The 20,635-nt window shown below is 30.9% G+C and overlaps 1 pseudogene; it reads left to right on the top strand.

Moving 5' to 3' along the window:
- The first annotated feature begins 4,655 nt into the window (after positions 1 to 4,655).
- LOC148622407 (uncharacterized) overlaps positions 4,656 to 20,635 on the top strand; it is a 32,747-nt pseudogene continuing 16,767 nt past the window's right edge.

Raw genomic sequence — 20,635 nt, 5'->3', positions numbered from 1 at the left:
TGTCTACCCCGGACTTGACTATTTATGAGCAACTTGGCGGGTGTTTCTAGAAAAGCAGAGGACGCTTACCCTACCGGTGCACCTGGTCCATGCTCCCAGTTTTTAGTGGAGTCCGGATTGCTCATTTGCTTTTGTTACTTTGTATGTATGATTTTAGTTGCTTTATGTTCTTTGTTATATATGTCTGTTTTCCATGTCTGGTCTTTTTCCCTGGATTACATTCTTTTGATTACCGCTATAACATTGGTTCCCTTGATTACTCTTTCACAGATGAAGAATATATCTTCAGTTAGATTTTACGTCTTACCGGATTGACAACCAACGAACTTGACGGTCACAGGATTTTTAATTACTGTGATGGGGACTCAAATATTATTTTATTGGATATTCAATTTGGTGAGTCATGAAAACAAAATAATTAACAAACAAACAAAACAATAGTTAAAAAAACCAATAAATAACAACCAAAGCAATTCAAAACAAAAATCAGAAAAATAATGAAAAAGAACCAAAAAACAAAACAATTTAAAACATAATATGAAACTAAAATTGCCAGTGCAAGCAATAGCGAATGTCGCACCCAGCAACAGTTTGAGTTTCAAATTCTAATATTGTGTTATTATGCTTATTCAACTCTGTCGACAGACCAATTTTCACATTTGAAGGAGTAATCAAGGGAACCAAGGTTATAACGTAGTCAAAAGAATGTAATCCAGGTACAAAGACCAGACATGGAAAACCGACGACATACACAACAAAGAACATAAAGTACCTAAAATTATACATACAAAGCAACAAAAGTAAATGAGCATTTTGGACTCCACTAAAAACTGGGAGCATGGATAGGTGCACCGGTGGGGTAAGCGTCCTATGCTTTTCTAGAAACACTCGCAAGCCACTCATTTTGCTGAAATGAAGCGATGTCCCAGTTGTTGCCTAAGGGAGCCATTTTGAAAATGGCGGCATTGCGAAAGAGTTTTTTCTTGGATTCCGATATCTGACTGAGATGTATTACATTATCAAGTTTCATTAAAATAAATAAATAAATAAGTAAAACTTATAGCTCTGGGGAAAAAGTGGATTTTGGTATCAATGAATTTTCAGACATCATACCAAATGACTTTTTGTGCTTAATTTTATTAAGTTCTTTGAGTTCTAATACCATTTCATGTTTCTAGGCACCTATTATTTTATTATGTTCATTGGGTTTTACCACCATTCTTAATTTTAAGTTTCTAGCAACCCTAGCAACCTAGGTTTCCGAGATATTGCAATGTCCTAGATTATGACCTTTTCGCATTTCCATAGAAACGGTAGCCATTCTTTCACCAAAAGTTCTGATTTGCCCTTTCTCAATACAATCTACCTACATTTTATTTCATTCCCTTTAGTGATGCTTTCAAAAAGCTCCAGACAAGAACCATCGGAAGAAATTAATAGTAAATAATAATGATAAGAAACAGAACAATAGCAATATGTCACCCCTACATTCGTATGGGGCGACATAACAAGAAACAGAAAAATAGCAATATGTCGCCCGACATTCTTCAAGGGCGACATAATTAGATAAATTAGTAAATTAATATAAAAAAAAACCATAATAATCCTGCAATACATGTGTTTTATTAACACAACAATAGGAACAAATGTTGGAAGTTAATTGAGGTAAAAACGATATGTTTACTCTGTTAACCATTTACACATAACTTTCAGCTTATTGAAAAGAATTTGAGACAGAAAATAGAAATAATACAATAAGTCTACGTTTCATAGATCGAATCTATTGTTTGTAGTTTTTTTTCAATTCTATAAAATAAATTTCAGGATATTTGAACTGACATATTCAAGAGAGGTAATAAAGATATAAAAATCAAATTGACTATGTATGTAATGTTTAATACTTTATATCAGTCTTGATTCAATTCTAAAACTTTCTCTTGGAAAAGTTAAATATAAAAGTTTGATTAAATTTCATCGCATTATCACGTTTCAGGGTTTCCGGACGTCGCTTTATGCAAAATGGATGATATATAGTGCTTAAAACGTGTAAACGATTGTATTTCTAACGACAACAACGAGGCTTTTAAGGCAGACAAAAATTGTTATCACAATTGACGAATGTAGAGCGAGCCTGGATTTCTCGTCACGTGACCATAAAATTTTACGAGAATGGGTCCCTAACTCCCACAGAAAAGCAAAGAAAGTGTTTGTTTATAAAGTAAGGACTACAATCTTAGCTTCAAAACCTCATATGCGTAAATTGAATGCTAAAAATACGACGCTTCACCTGAGTTTGTTAATAAACATAATAGAAAATTTTGCGAACCATGCATTACATTTATGTATCTGGAAGTAGTAAACTAAACACAAACCGGTATTCAGATTTCAATGCTGTAAAAAAAAATTAAAACATCGGTCAAAAATAAATTGAAAACGAGACTTACAAGACATATGTTCGAATGTAGAAAAAATATCTATCATCAAGATCAAATAAAAAAGTGCAGATTACCGATAATATTGAAATTAGACATAAAAACAGAAATAAATAATTCGAATCCCTTAGCATATCAGGTAAAGGTAAATTGTTTTTTGAAAGCAATAGGTAGCACAGTTGCTGAAATTAGGCTTAAAAAGTAATATATCTACACTTAAAATTTCAAGAGAAGAAACATAAAATAACTTCTGTGAACCAATTCTGTAAGACATTACTCATGTCAAACATAATTCATATGTTGACGAAATTTTAAACTGGTATATCTTAAATTTTAAAATAGTTACTTGGCAAATCAAATGAGCTGTTTTTTTTTAAATTGGAATCAGTATTGGTCGGACAGCTGGAGGAAAAACACACATGTCCTTTTATTTACATGACAAAATTGTGAATATCCATAAGGCTACAATTAATTTACTGTCATATAAATCTGACACCATCTGCTGGAAAGACATTGCACAGGCCCACATTTTGCGCCCAACCTGATATATAAATATTTGGAAGTACTCTACTCTACATTTCTATTAGAATTTATTTTGTAAGTAGTACTTATATAATTTGCTATAGAATCAGAATAATCTGCAAAGAGGTATAAAACATCTCAGAAATGTATATTGTTTTAAACTGTTTTTCCACAATCTTTTTACAGGTTCCTTGCAGATTGTAGTCTGGATATATAAAAATGCACTGATTAGAATCGAATAGGCAAATTTGGAGGAGTTCTATGTAGAAAATGGCATATTTTTTGTAATGTAAAACAGTTGCTCAATAGACAAAAACATTTTATCTCTATCTGACGAGAAGTTGGATTTGCTGAATAATTTAATTAATCATGTTATTATGCAATTTTCAAAAAAAAAATAAATAAAATAAAATAAAATAAAATAAATAAATTAATTAAAGATAAATAAATAAATAATACTTTCTTCACTTAAGAACTACCTTAGAAGGTTTTTTTTAATTTTTTTTTCGTTTATATAATTTAAGTAGCTGTTTTTGTAAGAATCATGCAAAATCTGAAAGATGTGATACACCCCAAAAAAGACTACATATTTTTATTTTTGTAATTAAGTTGTTTTATGGGTCTATACTATGAAATGTGTAATTATTCATTCAAATCTGCCTGCTCTTAGGAGATAATCAACATTTAAAATCCAATTGATTCTATTGTATTTAGGTGTCATTCATTGAGTTATCTCCCTTAATTTTTACATCTACAGTGCATTTTATATAATATTATCTCCTACGAACACAGGTTATATGACAAACTGAATGTTAATTTCTGTTTACTATGGCAATTTAAACAAAATAACAATAATAAAAATATGTAGGATTTTTACCCGTGAATCACATTTTGCATGATTCTTGGCTGGAGTGCTACTTAATTACACGTTACTAACGTCTTCATAATATAGGGGTATTGTCATTTTAATCATTCACATTGTTTCAAAGTGTTCAAGTGTTGCCAGAATTTTATTTCAATTGGTTCGGTAAAGTTAATCAATTTTGCTAAACGGAATTAAACCAGTTTGTATGTACGTCTTTCAGGTAGAAAAATGAAGTTAATGATTGTATCTGCTGTTCTTCTTGTACTTCTTGTTGGTAAATATGAATAGCTAATCTAATTAAATAAATTCATTGTGTAGAATGATTTTTTTCACTTAGTATTGAGATTTATTCTAAATAACACACACATACACACACAAACACAAACACACACTCAAAGCAAATCAACACAAGCACAAAAACACACATATATACAAACAAACAAAAAAAAAAAAAAACAAAAAAACCCAACAATTTATACAGTAAAGTCGTATGCCATTACTAGTGTTTTTCAGTATTATTGTTGTGTGTATTTTTATGAAAGTAGCAATGAACTAAAATTAGAAAACCCCTAGAAAAATTAAACCAAGTTGTGTTTTTACTGTTAGGAGATTAAACATATATTCAGAAACATGGTCTTTAATTGAAACTATTGTTGTCAATTATAAATGGTAAAGTATTTAGATTTATTGTTCAAATTAAACGAAGACATACCGTTTGAATATTTTAGGCGTTCAGTCGCAATCACTCTATATGGAGAAAGAACAATGCCCTAAAATTATCCGTGGATGTATGTCTAACAATTACAATAAAGCAGTTAAAGCAGACAGAGAATGCAATGACTGTTGTCGACGATCAGGATGCAGCAGAGGTGATTGCCGTGGATCAAAGTGCCATTGCAAAGGATGTAAGTATCAAAAATATTATACACAATGCTAAAACGTAAAAAGTTTTTAGTTTCTAAATTCATGTTCTCAGATAGGCTTTAACGCATTTCCTTTTTCTTTTTTTCTGATGAAACTTTTTTTTCAGAACGTATTGTCCCTTAGTTTAGTTCGATATATTTGCCCGCAAGACCAAGTAAAAATTGCCAATTGTGAGAAACACGGTATTTAACAGATTTGTTAGATTCACAAGTATATATATGAACGGTTTTGACTTACATTTTGCGGTTTGTTTATTCTTCCTTTTACTTTTTTAGGTAGAGGTTGATCATTGACGACTTACGATGAGACCCTCATACACCTTATATTGATCTTGTTCCATGAGGGTTTTTAACTATCAAATAAAAACGTCGCACATAAAATAGTTATGATCATTAATCTAAGAATATCCCACAGTAACTACATACTCGATAACATGTCATGACACAAGGAGGAACAGCATTACAAAAAAATTAAATACCTAAAATTTACGTATTGATCTATGTTTCTTATTTCTGGATCTACGTAATGGTGAATATAAATGTTAGTGTAACATATTTGTTGAACCAAATAAATGAGCTGTTATAAAAATACAAAATATTATGACTTAAATAATGGGAAACCATTGATATTAGGATTACATGTATATTATAAGATACAGTGTTGAATTTCAAAATATTACCCAATATTTTGTAGATTAAGGTGAATGAACAATCTTTTAACATACATCAAATATAGGCAGAGGAAAAAAACATTCATACTAAAACACGAAAGTTTAAATTACAATAAATTGCATCCACGTTTGGTTACATGGGTCGGGGTTTTTGAAGGTGGTTGTTTAAGGCTAATGCTGCATAATAAACACCAAGGTGTATTTTAACAAAACAAATAAAAGCAACATAAAAGCTAACAAAAAAAACAAAACAAAACAAAAACAAATAAATAACAAAATAATTAATCGAACAAGATAATGTTCACATCCCTAAAAATAATTTTTAGTAGAAGTGAGGTATAAGTATTCTTAATATTGACTGACTTTGAAATAACAGTACAAAATCGGTCATCTTTTTCTTTAATCCTGGTATATCCTGTCATAATTGCTAACACACATAAAGCTACACTGACGCCACATTCAAAAGTGGGAAAACGACTTCCTATTCAAATAACATTTCATACAGATGACGTCATCGCCCCAGCAGGTGTCATCTTCTGTCAACGTACCAAACTCCTTCACCTCTAGCATTATACGGAACACCATTCGGGTCATCAACAGAGAAAAGGTATTCTATATTTGAACATTCATTTTCAGTTTTAATTGTGGTAGGTGTTGTTTTTAATATGCCAAATTTGTATGATGATATGCTGTTAATGTTCATGAAAACATAATATTGATTGTACTGCGCATTTAGTCATTTGTGCCGTGTAACAAATCAATTGAACCAGAGCAATAAATAGTTTATACAGCGCAACAGATCATTTCAAATCGAGTAAATAACATATGAAGAGTGATTTACTTATTTGAAGAATAATCAAATGATTTAAGTTTCTTGTAAATTTCGCATTCCAAACAAATACCCTTATGGTCTTAAATATATGTATCGTTTTGTCTACAAATCAATGCTTGTTCGTCGAGCCATAAACATGTTTCAGATTTGTTTGTATTGTATTGATTTTTCTGTAACAACCTTTACGAAAAATGCATGTTTCGACAACGTTACACAGCTGGATTTGCAAAATGTACCAACACACCTCTTTCAAAACTTTTAACTTCCATACTTATTGCTGTCAAAACCTATGATTTTTCAACACTGTATACTCAGTTTATATCCCGATTTAAAAACATTATACATCGTTGTTTTTTCCAAAATAGATGGTACACCTAGATACAAATATATATTTCTTGGATGAGATTCCTCATACTTAGTAAGAAATAATTTCAAATCATCTTCCAAATATACAGTAGAAGATGTTTACAAAATGCTGGAATTTTTAATCAACAACATATTTAACCATGTGGTGGACGCGTTTTTGAACAAACAGTCGGCATTCCAATGGGAACAAATTGTGCTCCTCTACTTGCTGACCTATTCCTTCACTCTTATGAGGCTGATTTTATAGCTGATCTGATCAGAAAGGAAGAATATCATGTTATTGAACTTTTAATCTCAGTTTCCGCTATATAGATAACGTATTATCTTTAAACAGTCCTAATTTTGGGGATTTGATACCTTGCATCTACCCAAAGAACCTGAGATAAAGGATACTACAAATACTGTGAAGTCAGCCTCATATCTTGACCTACACTTAGAAATCGATGGTAAAGAAAAACTATTGACCAAACTTTACGACAAAAGTGATGACTTTTCATTCAGAATTGTCAACTTTCCTTTCATTTGTGGCAACATCCCTTCAGAATCTGCATATGGAGTGTTCATCTTACAACTCATACGTTATGCCAGAGCCTGTCGAAACTACGCAGATTTTTTGTATCGCGATAGAATTCTAACAAATAGGCTTCTGGAACAGGGTTATGTTGCTACGAAATTGAAGTCATCACTACAGAAGTTTTATGGTCGGCATCATGAACTCGTGGATCGTTACAGTGCATCCATCTGCTCCATGAAAACTGATTTGTTCAACTTGTCATAGTTTTCCTTTCCTCTTTCGTCTACCCCGGATTTGACTTTTTATGAGCAACTCGGCGGGTGTTTCCAGAAAAGCAGAGGACGCTTACCCTACCGGTGGACCTGGTCCGTGCTCCCATATTTCAGTGGAGTCCGAGTTGCTCATTTGCTTTTTTTGCTTTGTATGTATGGTTTTAGTTGCTTTGTGTTCTTCGTTGTGTATGTCTGTTTTCCATGTCTGGTCTTTGTCCCTGGATTGCATTCTTTTGATCTCCGCTATAACCTTGGTTCTCGTGATTACCATTAGATAACAAATTCACTTTTATGCTCAATACATATTTATTCTTATTTTTCGTTGATTCTGTTATAGTGCATTTGATTTCCATAGTACAATGAAAAAAAATTATAAAAAAACAACAAAGTCTAGGGTCATATTGATTTAACGATTTTGTAACGATGTTGATGCTAATTGGAAACATATTCTAAGACTTCTTTACAACTTGTATTCTTAAATACATTTTTACAGTAGATGCTCACAGTGAATCTTTATTTCAAACATTTCCACCGTTAAATGCTTTTGAAATCCGTAAGTCATGGTTTTCTAAGGGCATACAATTCATTAATGATGTCGTTAATTTATAAAGAATTCCTGTCCCACACAGATAGAAGTAAAAACAAATGCGATATGCATGTTACATTTATTGATATTCTGTTATTGAAATTATACATCTCAAGATAACGAAAAGGTGTCTTATTAGTACAAGACATTTCAATGAATAGTCAATCTTTGGAATAGTCTTCAATCACGAAGGAAAATCTACCATCAATAAATTGAACTCAAAAGATGTAGAAAAGATGATTTTGGACACAATTGTTTGGGCTACTGCAGAACTTTAGTGGTAAGTAATTTAAATATACAAATAAACGAGAATCGTTTGCAAAGAATATTCGAAGTATTCCTTACCAAATACTTACACTGTAGAGAGTCGACTACAATGTTTTCATTACAAAATAATTCACAGAATTGTGCCTATTATTATTTATTATGTAAATTTAATTATGTTGAAAAAAAACAAAAAAAAAAAACAAACAAACAAACAAACAAAAAACAAACAAAAAACAAAAACAAAAACAAAAACAAACAAAAACAAGAAACAAAAAACAAACAATTGTTCATACTGTAAGAACGTAGGTACTGATAATAATATACAGATTTTTTTTAGGGACATTATTATATAGTTGAAAAAAGACTAACACTTGAAAAATTGTTTTCGGTATAATTGAGTTTGGAAAATCTTAAATATTGTATCCTTTTATATAAACTATTTATCCATTTGACAAAAGATGTAAATAAATTATGTGTAGCAATCATTTTAAGATATATTAAGCATAAACTTGAAAATGTCTATCTAAGAAAAGATCAAATAGAAGTTTTCAGAAACAGGTTAATATGTATATTTGAAAATCATGATATATTAGAGAATGAGGCCTCATTATTTGCTTGTTTGTATTAATATATCTTCCAGATAAAAATTATTGAGCTGTGTAATTAACCCAAAAAAATATAGTGAAAAGAATATATATTTAAAGTTTTGTCAAAAATAATTTTGGTTAGTACATTCTTAATATCATACGTCGTGAAGCATCTACCAAAACAAAATTAAAAAAAAATAAAAAGTTTCCTGACAACAAAATAACCGAACACTAATTCGATGCACAATCAATTCAAGTTTAAAACAGGTAAAGTTCTTTTTGAAAGGAATACGTTGCTCAGTTGCTGAAGTCTGGCCTTAAAAAGTAACACATCTGCACTTTGAATATAAAAAGCAGTATTTTAAAATAATTTCTATGAACCCATTTTGTAGAACATTATTCATAGCAAACATGATTGATATATTGACAATATTGATATATTGTTTAGAGTTGAATAACTTACAATTTGAAAAAAAATGCACTTGGCAAAACAAATAAGCGGCTTTGTGAATTTGGACTTAGTGTTGGTCAGACTGCCGCAGGAAAATAACACTTTTCATTTACATAGATGACACAAATGAATATCAATGAAGCTATAATTAATAAATTGTCATTTAAATCTGACACCACCCGTAGGAAAGACATTGCATATGGCCATACTTTGGGTCCAACTTGATATATAAATATTTGGAATCACTCTACTCCACGTTTCAATCGGAATCAACTGTAAGTATATAATTTGATATAGAAAAAGAATATTCTACGAAGAGATATGATGGATTTTATATATATTTAACTACTCTGAAATGCTAATTGTTTTAACCGTATTTAACAAGGTTCCATGCAAATTGTAGTTTGGATATGTAATAGCGCAGGGAAAATGCAATATTCAGATTCAAACATGCAAAATTAGTGGAGTGCTGTGTGTTCTATAAAAAATGGCACATGTTTTTATAATGCAAAACTATCATGTATGATTAGTCATTGTCATGCGCTTGCAATATACATTCATTTTATGTCTATTTAACGAAAAAGTTTGGTTTGCTGAATAATGTATTATGAAATTTGCAAAATAAATAAATAAATAGATAAAATAAAAATAATACTTTCATACCTTCAAAATACTTTAAATTGTAATTTATTTTCTGTGTTTATATAATTTAATTGGACAGTGTTTTTTCTAATAATAGGATATTGTAATTTTAATCATTAATATTGTTCAAAGTGTTCAAGTTGTTGCCAGAATTTTATTTCATTTGGTTCGGTAAAGTTAATTTTTTCTAAAACAGGATTAAACAGTTAGTATGTATGTCTTATTTGTTTCAGGTAGAAAAAATGAAGTTAATAATTGTATCTGCTGTTTTTGTTGTACTTCTTGTTGGTAAGCATGAATAGCTAATCTAATCAAATAAATTCATTGTGTAGAATGATTTTTTTCACTTAGTATTGAGATTTATTCAAAATAACACACACACACACACACACAAAAAAAAAACAAATCACAACACAAGCACAAAACACACACATACAAAGAGAAAAAAAATAAAACACACTCACACACACAAATGACAACAATAATAATAAATACAACATACAGACAAAATAAAAACGAAACAAAACAGACGTAAACACACACAAACACACATAAAGACAACAGCATAAAAAAAGAATTTTCAATTATACAGTGTACTCATCCATCAAATTTTATTACTTGTACGTGAAACGCATAATAGATTGCATCTTGTTTTTTTACAAATACATTGAAGGCAATCACTGCAGGTAATTAGCTAAATTGAAGTATAAAATAAAATTAGAAAATAACACCATTATCGCCTTTCATTGATGTATATAGAAACACATTAATTGAAACTATTGTTTTCAATTATAAGAGGTAGTAGTATATAGATTTATTGAACAAATTAAATAATGACAGAGAGTATTGAATTTTTTAGGCGTTCAGTCGCAATCACTTTATATGGAAAAAGAACAATGCCCTAAAATCATCCGAGGATGTATGTCCAACAATTACAATAAAGCAGTACAGGCAGATAGAGAATGTAATGACTGTTGTCGACGATCTGGATGCAGCAGAGGTGATTGCCGTGGATCAAAGTGCCATTGCAAAGGATGTAAGTATCCAAAATACAGTAAGTTTGTTGTTTCTAATTTCTTGTTTTTTTTTCATTTTCTAAATCTTTCTTTGAAGGTAAAAGTTTATTTTTATCTTATATATTCTAATTTTATTTGCCTACTTAATTAATGAAATTCTGCCAAGTGTGAGAAGCAAAGTGTTTAACATGTTTGTTAGATTTGGATGTACATATAACAGGAGTTTGCAATTTTTCATTCTTTCTCTTACTTTGTACAGGTTGAGGTCGATCATCGATGGCATATGTGGGACTCCCGGGACACCCTTTATTGATTTTGTGCAGTGATGGTTTTTTTCATCTCTCAAATAAAAACTTTACACGAAAATATCTTTATAGTTTTATTATATATTGATATCACATAGCTACTATGTACTCAGTACCAAATCATTAAAAATAAGGGTAACGACAAAATTACCGAACACTTATATGATCAATAATCAAGTCTAGTTCAAAATAAATCTGTCAAAATATATATTATACCACCGGAACAGCTAGTACCGCAATAGCCCTGACGTGGTACAGGCATTTCAAATAAATGATTTGGTGGGTTAAATCTAGGTTTTAAATCGCGCCACACCTCCCTCTTCCATTGTCCCGTGAATATACCGTTGGTGATTAAATAGCATTTGGATACTATAATATCATAACTGGTATATCAGCGGTCATATTTCATAAAGAATAATTTATAAAAAGCCATCATTACCCATTGTTTTAGAAGAAACTGAGTACTTTTCAACCAAGACTGATTTTTGTAAAAGACTTTGGTACGAGACCTTTTGAGACTTGCTCTAGCTTTCACTTGTAAAATATAAAACACCATATGCAGAGATGAAAGTTTATTGCTGCACAAGTAAAAGAATTTTACAATTTTAGCATTATAGTCGTTTCTTTTATCATAATTCTTGTGCCGAGATGACCACTGTTGTCAGATTCGAGATGTATGTTAAAAAAAGATGATGAACAAGTTGTTGCTGTTGTCTCCTTTATGTCGAGCTCTTGTGAATATATTGTAGGTATCCATTTACCAATAGAAGGGTTGTTAATGGACAATAAATCATCAATATATTTGTATCTGAAAAGAATAAAGAATCTTTTATATTCTTATTCTTTAGGAGATTCTGTAGAAATTCAGTCTCGTATGAATATAAATTTCTCGAATCGGCAAAATATTTACGAATACGTTCTTTTAAACGAAATTTCAAGTTTTTATTATATTATTTTTGTTGTTATTCTACTGTGTATTATTATAATGAAATAACATTTTAATTTACACTTGGCGATGTTGTCTCAAGAGTTGAGAAACAAAAAGTTTAAAAAGAATTTTAACGGAAGGATTTAACGTTTTAAAATAAATCTTTAGAGGTTTAAAATATTCACATTTGATTAATGCCACTACGAGAATAGACGATATTGCAGTATGTTTGCTATCCACCCTTCACTGCCGATATTATCTTTGTAAGATTAATTAACATTTACATCATAATGCAAGATGAAGATCCAGCTATATACATTTTTTGTGTGAATTCTTAGGGAGTTTGGGAATCCTGTACAAAGTAAGGTAGGTCCTCACATTTTGTTTCGATGTTGAGAGAAGATATGAAGGACTTATGGTTGTTAAGTATTTCATCTTTGTAAAAAGTAGTACATTAGTATGTGGGATTACCTGAGGTATAACTATTAATGCCCAACTCCTTAATAAGGCAATTGGGACAATGGGCTTTTCAACAAAAATACAATGTTTTTTTTTTTGGAAAAAGAGAAACAGCAAAATAAAAATCTGTGTTTTTCTTATTTACCTTAACATTGGTAAATCATTGTCATCAAAGCGATACACTACAAGTACATGCATATTTTAAAATAAGTGCTGGAATCTGTAAACATACATCAGATAAAAAAGGCATTGCAGTTTTGTCCCCTAAGTCGAGATTATGGAGCCTATCTTTTATTCAAGTACACTGACAATTATTTCCATAAGCACGGTAGTGTAATTGTATTCTTCAGCAGATTGAAATTGGAAGAAAAGAACAAAAAACAAACTAAAACAGCGATACAAGTAAATATAAATATCATACAATAATTTCATCGTAAAAGATATTTTTCATATAGAAAAAAGATTTTTTTCAGCGATACACAATTGGAAATACATGTATTTATTAGACATTTTACTTAAACATATATTGATGTTATTTATTGTTTAGTACGTACCAATACGATCCTTTTATTTGTGTTTTGTTTTAAACATAAATAATTACTATTCTTTCTGTTAATAAACATTTAATTTCGTAGGCTTTCCAAGTCGAGATAGACACAAATGCATAGTGATGAAAAAGAGCAAAATTACCCCTGGTAATATCATAGGCTTCCATATGGTCTTTTACTATAGGTACCCTTTAAGAAGGAAGTTACTGAAATTTTTTCATTTTTTTTTTTTCCAACATTAAACACAGATAAGGACCAACACTAAACAACATGAAAGTGAATGAGTAATCAAGTGAACCAATGTTATAGCGGTAATCAAAAGAATGTAATCCAGGGACAAAGACCCGACATGGAAAACAGACATACACAACAAAGCACATAAAGTAACTAAAATTATATATACAAAGTAACAAAAGCAAATGAGCAACTCGGACTCCACTAAAAACTGGGAGCATGGACCAGGGTAAGCGTCCTCTGCTTTTTTAGAAACACCCGCTGAGTTGATCATAAATAGTCAAATCCGAGGTAGACAAACGAGGAAAGAAAACTATGACCCGTTGAATAAATCAGTTTTCATGGTGCAGATGGATACACCATAACGATCCATGCGTTCATGATGACGACCATAAAACTTCTGTAGTGATGACTTAAATCTTGTAGCAACATAACCCTGTTCCAGAAGCCTAGTTCTAGCGCGATTTACATAAAAACAGCAACCATATGCATTTGGTTTATTTTGAACATGACATACAATGATCTATTTTGGATTGAACACAATGTCAAGCTTAAAATATACCATAAGCATGTCATTTATATTTTTCTTTCTATTTTCCAGAGATAATCCTTTTACCTGAGCACTCCTACTAACGATAAATCCAGTAGTATGAAGTGAAACATTTGCATTAATGATGACAATGGAAAACTTATCACGATATCATTTAGTTTTCGGTAAATAGTTTCAACTATATTTATCTCCCAAAATTGCCTCTTTTGGTCGAAACTAAAAACAAAAACAGAATAAAGCAGTCATTGCTTTCTATAAGCAACTTTACCCGATTCCTTTTATCATTTTACAGGAAAAAATATCAAGTATTTACATGCAAAAAGATCTCTCATTCAAACGAGTTTGATTAGATTATATCGGTCAGCTAATTAATATATCACTATTTTATAATTTAGTAATAAAGATGTCATGCCATTTGAATTAATTACTTGTCAGCAAGAACTGATGAGCCACGGCAACATTTGGTGTAATAAAGTCTTTAAATACTACATTAAATGACCCTACGTTTTATTTGGGGTAAATCAGCCGATGAAACTGTAAGTAAAACGTTAATGTACATTATTTTTGTATAATTAAAAAGTTAGATATATAATAAATTAGTCACAAGTAGAAATTTCAAGTTCGTAATTGGTCAAGACAAATACCAATCGTTTACAGTTTATTAAGTTATAAACTGATGTTTAAGTTTACAAATCTTAGTCTGATAACAGATAACCTCGTATGAATTTTTAGTTCTAGAAGAATTTGCACGTATTTGTTTTCGTGTTCTTTTGTAACGTCGTAGCTTAATAAAATACCAGATAACAAAGCATTATTGTACTTGTAAACGATAAAACAAAACGAAACGTCGTATAACGCAATAATTATTAACTAATAACGTGTGTGTGTGTGTTTTTTTAAGATAGTAATTTAAGTTGTGTCGTGGCTTAGTTTAGTGCAAAGTTTCTGAATAATAAATAAGTTTTCCTCTCGGCTAGTTCTGTCTGGCTCTAATAAAGACCGTAAGGCCGAAAATCTTAGTCTTCTTCCTTGTCACGGTTTATTTGTATTTTTGTATTTAGTCCCTTTTATTTTTCTTAAATATGGTTACTTTTCACTTATTCATTATTCGATTTAAGACAGTCTACGATGTTTTCTAATGATATAAAATTTGCTTATTTCAGAAATTGAGAATGCAATCTTTATTGGTCACCATATGTGTATTTCTGCTTATAGCAGGTATTGTATAGTCGTACAATATTTTTTTTCTTTTATTTACTTTTACTCTTTTCTGTCATTTTCGAACAGTTATTCAATGTGTAAAGCCGTGCATTGATACAATGTAAACCTTTGATCACATTATACGAAAAGAATGTATGTTATTGAACTGATAATAAACAAAAACGTCTGGTATTAAAAAGTACATCAGGAGACAACAAAGAGAAAACTGAACAGACATTATATTTTGTTTGGCATAAAGTTTTGGATAATAAGCACTACCATTTTGTACTAGGTATGCAGGAAGTTGAATCACAACCAATGCTGATGATGACAAGGAACCAGTGTAGACGTATTGTTAAAGGATGCGCATCTAGAACATACTGGAAAGCTGTGGAAGCCGACAAGAATTGCAACGACTGTTGTCGTCGATCTGGATGTAGTCGTGGTGACTGTCACAGGCGACATTGTAAATGTAAAAGGTGTTAATAAATTGAATTGTTAGAATTCTTGAAGAAGTGTTATCTTCATTACAGAACAATGCAATACATCTTGGTTTGGTGCTTTATTTAGAATCATATATTAAAGACAATTGTCAAAAATGTTTCCCTTTAAAGCTTCAAAATGAACTGATTTCTCGTAACAATGACTGTTTTCACTATGTGACAATGTGACAATGCTCCTCTATGATGTTACATCGACCAACGGGACAACGTGAATCGTTGTATAACACATGCTGTGCATCTCTAACAATCCTTTCCTAACTGCATACATTATTTTTGGAATACAATTTCAAGCTATTTATGTTACCGAGCCTTTAAGTATATAAGATGTTTGTACGTTTAGTAGATAAAAACGAATATGGGGAACACAACAAATGTACCAGAGTATAACCTAAATACAAAATAGTAAATACTTACAGAGTTCACCAAAATGTCTTCCAAAATGTCTTCAACAAGTATAAACCCATCTTAAGCACTGAAAGGCCCCAACAAGAAAGGCAAAATAATTCACCGTGAAAAAGTGATGAAATGTCTTGATATTAAAACGTACAATAACGACACAAAGGCACATTAATGGCCAATCTCTCCTGACACTGGACAAGTGCATGTCTGTGGTGAGGTCAAACCAGTCTAACGAGGCCTTAGCCACCCCTATGTTAATGTTAAATACAAAACTGAACCAACATACAAACACAAAATGAAATCCACACATTAATACATCATATTCTCTCCATGGAATACTTTAACAAAAGGGATCTTATTTTTAATCTTGTTCTTTTGTGTGAAACACCAGAACAGTTGTATTAATCGGAAATGCGAGTTGTTTAAATAGAAAATAATTTAAAGAAGTAAGTTTTTGGTCAATAATGTATTAAATATATATAAGGAAATTGTATACCTGTAGACAAATATGTGATGAACCAGAATAATCTACCAATGTATTCATTATTGCATGTTACTATAAGCTGTTTGCAGGTCTTTTTTGAACTCTTAAAACTACAATATCAGTTGATCATTCCAGATAAGTAATTTTATTATTGCCCTATTTCTTATTTATTATATTAATTGTTTTGCGAAGAGAAGTATTTCCAAGAACAGAATGGGTGTTAGTCAATTTTAAGCAAATATTAAGTCTTGCAAATAGGTGTAAAAGAAAATGTCGTGTCTTGTATTATCGGAAAGCACAATCCTTACAGTGTCATCGAATTCAAAATTTTCTTGTATGTGAAATTAAACAAATTTACTTATGAACTAGTAAAAGTTCAAAGGTGTACCGCTCCATTATTTCATTATCTCACAAAAATGGACCAAATATCCAAAATGCACAGTAAAAAGGGTATACATGGTTTGATTTTTGTATAAATCGTCGGAAAAAAATCTTTTAAAATCATTTTTTCTTACTAAAATGCATGCGAACTTTCAGGAAAGTATTAAGTATTTTATCTGAACATACATAAGAAATTCCCATTAGGCTTGATAAGATTTTAGTAAGAGTATTTTTATTTAAATTTGTCTATTTTTTTTTTCGTTGAAATAGCCATTTGAATATTTGATGTATTTATGAAGACTTGTCTACATATAAAACTAAGTCAATTCAAGTAATTTGAATATTAATAGATGTAATGCATGATTACTTAACATGCTTTCGTAACTATCACCTGTCTTTAGACGTTCACAGGAAATAGTTATATACTTAAGCATTTAAATAGCTCTTCCAACATTTAAGGATACCAAAAAGAATACTTGATAATGAAACAACACTGCGCCTTGTTAGAGTGTTGGGTTAAGATAAAATTCTTTTTTTTTTCTCTCCAAATTTTAAAGGTTTTTTTTGTAGATTTCTTTTTCTAATATTTGTAAAACGCAAATGAACTATGTACTATAAATGTAGTAATAGGTTTCTTATTGTGTTCAACCTACGATTTGAAACAAACTTCCTGTTTAGTAGACAAAAGAAAAAATCTGCATTAACATGGAATTTTATGAAAAAAAAAATCAGAATGGTTTATTCAAGGTTAAGTTCTATTTGATATATATTTACAAATAACTTTTTAAAAATTTTTAATATCACGGGTATACTCGTAGAACAATAAATACTGATATTAGGTTATTCATGGGATGGCGATGTAATTGGGTGATTTCATAAAAATCAAACACAAATTAAATCAATTATTATGATGGGTTTAAAATGTTGCGGTTCACATTACAATATTTCTAAAAAAGAACTCACTGGAACTAGAAGATTGGAGTGGAAATGAAAAAAAAAATCTTACTCTTGAACAGATAAAAAACCGAGCACCTATATTTGCTATCTACATATCACTGTTACTGAATATAAATATATAAATAAAACAAAATGAAATTAAACTTATTGACCAACTTATACATATGAACGTGTACTGATTATCTTGTTTTGAATATTGGGTTTACGGGAATGGTGTACTCATTAAATTATGAAACGCAATTTTAATTAAATACTTGCTGTCAGGAATTACTGGTCCATGGCAACTGTTGGTATCCAAAATACTTTAAATACAATTCATGTGTATTTGCACTTTGCGCAATAAACAATAGGCACATGGAAAATTTATATAGACAAAATTTTTACAATGGCCAATTCTTAATGATAATCATACACCCTGAACACTTTCAAAGAGCACTTCTACAATCTCCTCTGTTGCATTCAGCTCTTCGACAACAGTCGTTGCATTTTCTAATCTGCAATCACTGGTTTCGCATAGTTGTTTTCAACACCATACATTCACGGACAATTTGTGGGCATTGATTTTTCTGCATGTAAGTCCATTATGCCTGAACGTTGAGAATACCTTAAATATAACAGGTAGTAGTTAGTAAAAAGCTGTACCTTTTGTATTTAGATTAACCAGAGGTAAAAGAGGGTTTTTTCTTATTTTTTTATATTTAAAACAATATATAAACAGTTTAAATTTATAAATAGAAAGAGTAATCAAGGGAACCAAGATTCTAGAGGTAATCCAAGGAATGTAATCCAGGAACAAAGACCAGACGGGGAAAATAGACTCAAACAACAAAGAAATAAAATAACAAAAATAACAAGTACAATGCAAAAGTAAACAAGAAACTCGGACTCCACCAGAAACTGGGAGCAAGTACCAGGTGCACCGGTAGGATAAACATCCTCTGCTTTTTCTAGAAACACTCGTCGAGTTGTCCAGGGTAGACAAAAAAGGAAAGAGCAACTATGACACGTTGAACAAATCGGTTATCATGGTGGAGATGGATACACCGTAACGATCCACGAGTTCATGATGACGACCATGAAGCTTCTGTAGTGATGACCTCAATATTGTTGCAGAATAATCCTGTTCCAGAAGCCTAGTTGTAAGAAGTCTAGCGCGCTACAAAAGGTCTGCGTAGTTACGGCAAGCTCTGGCATAACGTATGCTTATTTACTTTTGTTGCTTTGTACGTATTATTTTGGTTATTGTATGTGCTTTGTTGTATGTGTCTCTTTTCTCGATCGGGTCTTTGTCGCTGAATTACATTATTTGGATTTTCGTTGGAATCTTTGTTCCCTTGATTACTTTTTGATGTAGCACAATTTGGTTCCTCATTTTTGTAGTCAAATATATCATTTAAAATGATAGAACATAGTTTGATTAGTTTGATATAGTCATAATTTTTGTACTGAAATAGATGGTCAACAGACTGAACGTGTGATTAGGTACACTTTGTTGGTATTGTCCGGGCATTATCCATACCAGATATGAGCGTGCTAAGATTCCCATCTGGAGACACCACAGCCTAACAATACAATAGTGTGTCTAGTCTATTGTTAGGTTCGAACCTTTTTAAAACCATAAATTATATATTACTGGGCTGGTGAAAAATACTTATATTATTCTAAAACAATGAGTAATAATTGCTTTTTGTAAATTATCTTTTATACTAATATGAAAACTGATTTACCAATTATGACATTATAACATGTAAATGCTATTTTATAGCAGCCAGTATATTCACGCTGCAACGGGAGAAGGAGATTTGGCGTGCTGTAAGACCAAGATTAAGCCCACCATTTCGTTTGAAATGGCTGTACCAAGTCAGAACCATTCCTTTACCATCTGTTCTGGTGGTGTAATATCTTTTTTGTCAGATTTATTTTGGACTTCACTTGATTATGGATCGGATTAGATTTTGGGAATGTTGCTATTATCATTATTTTCTATTAAGGTATAATGTACGTCAACTTTTTTTCGTACTTCCATCACGTTACCCAAAAATTAATCGTTCAGTTGTAGCTATCTGAACTGATTTGTTCAACGTGCCATTGTTTAAGTTTCTTCTTTGGTCCTGGACTTGTCTTTAATGATCAACTCTGCGGGTGTTTCTAGAAAAGTAGAGGATGCTTTCCCTACCGATACACCTGGTCCATGCATAAAGTTTTTAGTGGAGTCCGATTTGCTCATTTACTTTTGTTGTTTTACGTTTTATTTTGATTATTTTATGTTCTTTGTTGTGTGTGTCTGTTTTTTCTGTCTGGTCTTTGTTCCTGAATTACATTCTTTAGATTTCCGATAAAATCTACTCCATAACTTCGAAATATATTTGTAAATTTACCTCTCTTTTTTATGAATTATGTAACAGTTAATTTTGGAAAGAATGTATTCGGGTAAATGATAAAAAGAGAACCACAACAGCACAATGTGACATAGATTTATCACAGTTGCATCTCTGCTTACACCCATGGACCTGAGAGAATGAAACAAAACGTTAATTATACAATAAAGGAAACTGTAATACGGATTTTTTTTTTTTATTGTACTGGGATTTTCAAGAGAGATTGGAGAATCAGAGGATAGAATATGGTATAATATCATTCAATTACTGAATTTTTACTAACAAGCCTGTTCACTGTTCAACCATTCAGTGACATTGTTGAGGTAATAATGTATCTAATCAAAACACTTTGTAACATATTTT

Source organism: Perna viridis, chromosome 3, assembly GCF_037379345.1.
Source record: "Perna viridis isolate PV_CMFRI_1.1 ecotype Kerala chromosome 3, ASM3737934v1, whole genome shotgun sequence".
Lineage (NCBI taxonomy): Eukaryota > Metazoa > Mollusca > Bivalvia > Mytilida > Mytilidae > Perna > Perna viridis.
Note: the sequence above shows the minus strand (reverse complement) of the source record. Positions and strands in the feature narration are given on the sequence as shown.